Raw genomic sequence first — 6161 nt, 5'->3', positions numbered from 1 at the left:
TTTTTTTGTTGAGTAATAAATCCCGTGATTGTTGTCACCCGTCACTGAAGTAACTTTTTCCTACAGGTTCCCGTGCCTGAACTACTTGTCTCTGGTGTGCTGTGAGTACTACTGTGATCCTTGTGCCAAAGGCACAAATTGTTTTGCTTCCCATTTAGGAACTAAACAGATGTCTCCAGTTACCTATTGCAGATATGCTTCAGCACTTTAATTCATCACAGACTGTTCATGTTTTCCATGCCCTCAGTTAAAAATTAAGTAAGCTACTCAGTGATCTGTGTGCAGTCATCGTGGTCCTGCTGCCCCTCGCCCCCCTGTGAGACTTAGGGAGTGTTTACCAGTGGGAGTTTGTAACACAGAAAGCAGAGGGGGGAGACAAAAAGCCCCAAACGAGTGAGTGAATAGGAGCAGTGCTAAATGGTTAGCTCGGCGTTCTCCTGGGTGTTTAGGTGATGAGCAGCCAGGTGAGGCTGGCTGCAGTAACATAGGCACATCTGATAGGGCCTGGAGTCTGCTGTGTGACCGCTGGACAGGAGCCAAATGCAACCATTTTTCTTACGTACCAAACAAGTAGAGCTGATTTGCATATAAGAATTAAGGATCACAGATTTTTGAGGTTGAGTTAGATCTGAGGGAGAGTGGATTCTGTTATCTAGTCTCCCAAGGCAGATGTCTCGTTGTTTTGGGTTGGTTTTATAACTCTCAAACTCCTGGTTTAGACCTGCAGTGTCTGGAAAAAGAACTTTCTGCAGAAACTGCTCTGTCCTGTTGAGTAGTGCTGGTGTGTGCTCTTACAGTATGGTCCTTTACAGTATGGTCCACGTGAGCATGCCAAGGTATTATGCCTTCCCAGCATTCCCATATAGCACAGAGTGGGATAATAGGAAATTCTGATGCAAATCATAAGAGGAAGAAAAATTCACTTTAGTGCCAATCAGATAATTTGAGTAGGAAGGCTGAAGTTCTGTGCTTACAAACTGTACTTACGGGTCGTGATGAATTGGAACACTCTATTGTGCTCTAAACTTGCAAAAAGTTGAAAATCAGCTGCTGCTTGTGCCTGATGAGATTGAGTTACCTTTAAAATTCTTCAGGATTTATTATTAAGCTGGTGAGATCTAAAATATTTTGTGATTATTTTCACCGTCCTGATGGTTTTCTTGAATGTAGATCATCTTTCCATAAACGGATAGTGACTTTCAAGTTCTCTCCCCCCCAGCAGTGTGTGTGTGTGTGTGTGTTCATGTGTGCTTGGGAGGCAGAACTGTAGCTGAAGGCAGATCAGGTGGTAGAACTGTGATAAAAACATGTTCTTTACAGTTGGTCCAGTGAGGGTGAGAACTAGAATAAAGATGACTTTTCTGTGTAAAGTGAGAACTATGGCCCTCACTCTTTTTATTGGATATTTTTTCTCTTCTTTGCTTTGCCGTTTCTATTAACCTTCCCAACGGCTGAAAAATCTGACTTTGGTATTCGTTTGACTAGAACTGTATAAAGCCCTGAATAAATTTCTTTGTGTCTTTTCTGAGGCTGTACCCCAGCGGACTAAGCAGGGATGATGTGTTTTTGCATACTTAGGTATGGTTTGAGGTTTCTCACTCTAGGGTTTATGCAAAGATTGTCCGTGACTGCTCTCAGTGCCAACTTGCTTCGTGTTGTTTCAGCAACGGGGAAAACAGCTGTGTGTGCGGTATTTCTTGTAATGTTCAAAAGCAGTTGTTTTCAGTGACACTCTTCAGATTAAGAAGGCATATTCAAGAGATGATATTGGGCCTTATGTTTTCATTGTGTAACTTTCCAAGGAGAGAAGTATGTGTGTGGAGGGGGTTTAAGACAGTGAATGTCTGTGGCATCTGGGTGAAATTATGAACAAGAAAATAACTATTCAAATCAGCTGGAATTTCATAAGTAGCTAAACTGTGACCATCTAGGGCATGCTGAACGAAAAGGACATGTCTGAAGTAGAACATGCTAAAATGAGGAATGTCCGTACAGTCTGGCATGAAGCCAAGTGCATACTGAATTAGGTCACTGCTTTAAGTGTGAATGTTTCCCCTCTTTAGAAAGACATACTCATCCTTTGCAACAAGAAACCAAAACAGAATGCTAATATAATAAAAAATTTAAAAGCATTTTCAATTAGCATGCTGGTCTATTCCCTTGTGCTTAGAGAATCCATGAGCTCTTTTGTAAGGAACAGAAACATTTCCATAGTTGAATATACATAAGGCCCTGGAAATGCAGAAAGAATAACAACCAGTTGCTTCTGGAAAACTTGCAAATCTTTATAAGCACTGTATAAGCCTCAGATGTCTGGTTCTTTGGAAATCATAGGGCAAATTGCAAATAGACTTGTTTAGAAGAATTGAAATAAAGTGAAATATAAACATGTGCCATTTAAAGCTTGGAGCTTGATCTTCAAACACTGAAATGCTGAACCTGGGGTCTTCTGAGTGATTACTTATTTCCAGATAATCTTACTGTTCCCTTTTTATAAACCTCAGAATGTGACACTGAATTAATTGTCCTATTGCAATTCTTGAAATCTTGTGTGCTTTTGCTAATCCTGGAGTCTCACAGCCTGCTTTCTCTTGTAATAATCTTTTACAGCCTGGGAGTAGTTCCTGAAATTCCAAAAATAGTCTGTGCGAGACCCAAGGCATATTACATTTGGGTTGTAAATATCCCCAACTAGTGCTTTTCTGGAAACAGAGGATAGTGAAACAAGGCTCGTAATCCCTCCTTTTCTAATGGGATGAGAATTAAGATTCTTAGTGGCTTCACTCAGTCCTTGAAGGATGCAAGACGAAATCTGTTTGACTCCTTTGATGACTCTTCTTAGCAGAAGTAATACTGGGATGGGGGAAAAAAATGTCCGAATTGGCTCAGTCCCCACTGCTTTAGCAAACTAACTTACCCCTTCAGCTCTCCACATGCAATTTAAAATTTTAATGTTGTTTAACGTAACTGGTTGCACAAACATTCCTTGCCTTTAAAGTCCACAGGGAGGAAGTAGCGGGAAAAACGCCTGTTCTTTACGGTGTCACATGAAAACTGTCAAAGACAAATAGGCAAGGCCCATCTCTCTGCAAAAAGGCTATTTTGTTAGTAAGATTTTCTCTAGATCACTAGAAAAAGGTTTCAACTAATGAGAGAATAATGAGAACCTAGAAGGAAAAGAACCAGTGAGCTCCCTACAGCCTACCACGTGGAGTTCCTATTGCTTCAGGAACAGCTTATTGCTTCTCTTGCCCCAGCACCCTGAAGGCAGTGCTCCACAAAGCAGCCCTCCGGTTTAAAGGGGTAAGGTGCCAGAAGGAATGCTCAGGACTTACAGTTACTACCCATAAGCTTTTGTTCCTGCCTTGGTGAGGCAGTGCAACAGCGAGTCCCTGTGGAGGCATGCTGGCCTTCTTAATCCATGCTTACCATAGTGGTATAGGCTTGGCCACAGTTAAAGTTATTAAGAACAGAGTTGTTCTTTCACTGCCCCCTGCTATTGTCCCAGGAAATCTTAATCTCCTGGTACATTGTGTCCTCTTGATGCTACACCAGGAAATTTGCTGTCACTTCCTTCTAAGACCTGAATGAGACCTAAAGAAACTTAGTGACTCATCAGTATTGAACACAGGGCAATTTACTGGTAGAGCAAGAATTGAATAAAGGCCTACTAGGCTAATGTCTCAGCTTCAGTGGTGTCTATTTATTGCTTAACAAGAGTTACTGGTTGTTTGAAGCCCATGATAGTAGGAGGTTGTGTGATTGAGGTGTCTTTAAGTTAGACGTTCAGTGATAAACCAAATCTGGCCGTGGTTTGCAGCTGCCTGCACTGCCCACTACCAAACTGTACCGTGCTAGCGCAAAGAATCTCTCAAGACTGTCTTAATTAGAAATACTAGCTCCAGCTTTCTAGTACATGCTTTTATTTTCTTTAATTATCCTGTAAAAGTGAGGAGAAAGGCAAAGGAAAAACATGAAGTTGTCGTCTTTGTGTACTGCTGAGCTGTGAGACTCAGCCTTTTTTCCTAATCTGTCCCCAGTACCAAAAGCATCTCTTCATAACTTGTAAAGCTGATTTCTGTAGCGGTACGGTAGCTGTGTATGTCTATACAGTGATGCAAAAATGCTGTTCTTGCCAGCAGTTGTAAGGCTCTGCGGTGAAAAATAGTTGGGACTGCAATATTTTAGTCAAGGAGGTAGTTTGATCATTTTTCAATATGCCTTGACTGATCTAAGATATTCCAGCTTCTTCATGGAGTGGCTTTAGTGCAGCCTAGCATTTCTCTAGGTTTAAAGAAGCCTGCGGTTCTTTGTGGGATTAATTGTGGCTTCCCCTCTTGCAGTCTAACAGAACAAGAATTCGGGAAGAAAGGTGAAAAAGCATCGTATAGGGAACTTTGTACTAAAGGAAGCTTGGGATGATACTACATCATTTTTGTGAACTGGTTTTATCCTGTCGATTGTTTTTCTTCTGTCTCCCTTGATTCACCACGTCTGGAACCTGGTTAGTAGTCTGGGGATACATCTGGTGTTGATCACTTTTTATAGGCATTTAACTTGCATTTATATAATGTTGTGTTTGTGCAGTGAGGAGTGACTGACTTCTGTCTTATTTGAGCTTCAAAGGATGTCATCAAGAATTCAGTTGATAAAATTCTTACTGCTTTTATACCAAAGTGTCCGGTAGCTTTAAGTGAGTTCAAGAAGTTTGTTTCGGATAACTATTGCCTTTAGGGTGCTGTATGAAGAAGTTCCACATGATGGATCTAGCTTATTTGTCAACAGGGTCATAGGCAGGGACTTCAGCACCAAAAGTACTAATAACTGCTTCAAGCAGTCCTGTAGACCTCAGCTGGACAACTCCAAGGTGTGCAGCTCTTGCATATCAGGCACACTAGGTTTTGCATGCAAACTTAGGATCCGCTGTCACAGGCATTGGTGTTGGTGGTATGAATAAATTATTTAATCTTTCAGGCCTTGTTATTGGAGCTGTCTTGCAAATGAGGATGCTGAATATCATGATACCACTGATAACGTGGTACCTGGTTCTCACGCAATAGCTGATGCTGGAAGCCAAATGAGAAGTGAGACATAATGGGAAGGACATAATCCGGGAGAAATGTTGCAAGGTGTTTGTTGTAAACACATGGGGTGCACCATGGCACTGTGACTTAGTTGCAAGGATGGAGGAAGATGGGGTTTGTGCCTGCTGGTGGTGTTAGATAGCAATCTGTCCAACCCATATGTAAGAGGTATTGGAGCGTGCAATTTTTACTAATCTCATAAGCATACTGAAACTAAACTAAAGTTACTCAAGTCCCAGAACTTCCTCCAAACAATAATGACACAACACGGTCAAAATGGATGTAGAGCTAATAGATCTCTGGATAAATTTTAATGAGCTTCACTTCTTTTCTACAACCAAGTTTTAAATTTAAGTATTTTATTAACGTTAGAAAGTAGACTAACAGCTATGTATTGAGCTTACTTTGTAGCTCTTTATGCTGTCATTGAAGAGGCCCATAAACCTTTTTGCTGACTATTGTTGTGGGGTACAATTTCTGATTTCCCCTTTTTGCCAAACTGTGGTCTTTTTCCCTGGTCTTTTCCTCCAGGCTGGTTTGGTCAGTGGTGTATGAGGGTGACCTGTGTAAACAGTCAGTGCCTCTTGACACTGGCCTACACAAATCAGAAGGTGGCAATGTTAGTGAATGGATGGTCTGGAGCTCCCTTTCATCAGTCAGGAATTGGGGTTTGAATTTTAATTTCTGTTGAATCTGACCTATTCTGAGATGCTGTTTCTGTGAACATTGATGTTTAAATTTGCAATACGTCATTCACGAGTGAATAACTATTTCATAAAAGATATTTACTTAAAGACAAATGGAAGTGCAAGCTGCTGCTTCAGAGTAGTTCTTAGATATTTATTTGTAGTTTAGAGGAGTGGGAAGGGCGTGGGGGTTTGTTGGTGTTTTCTTCCTCCCACAGTGGAAAACAAAACAAAACGTAACGAAGCCAAGAAGGCATGGGTGAGTTAAAACAAACATAACTTGATCAGACTAGAAGAACCCTTGATGGTTTAGGTAACCATGTGAAAAATGTATTTCATTAGACTGTCCATACTGTTATTTTCCAGACACTGTGTCAAAGGGAATCATTGT

This window comes from Eurypyga helias, unplaced genomic scaffold (genome assembly GCF_000690775.1).
Source record: "Eurypyga helias isolate BGI_N326 unplaced genomic scaffold, ASM69077v1 scaffold26447, whole genome shotgun sequence".
NCBI lineage: Eukaryota > Metazoa > Chordata > Aves > Eurypygiformes > Eurypygidae > Eurypyga > Eurypyga helias.
The sequence above is the reverse complement of the archived record's forward strand: the minus strand, read 5'-3'. Positions refer to the sequence as shown.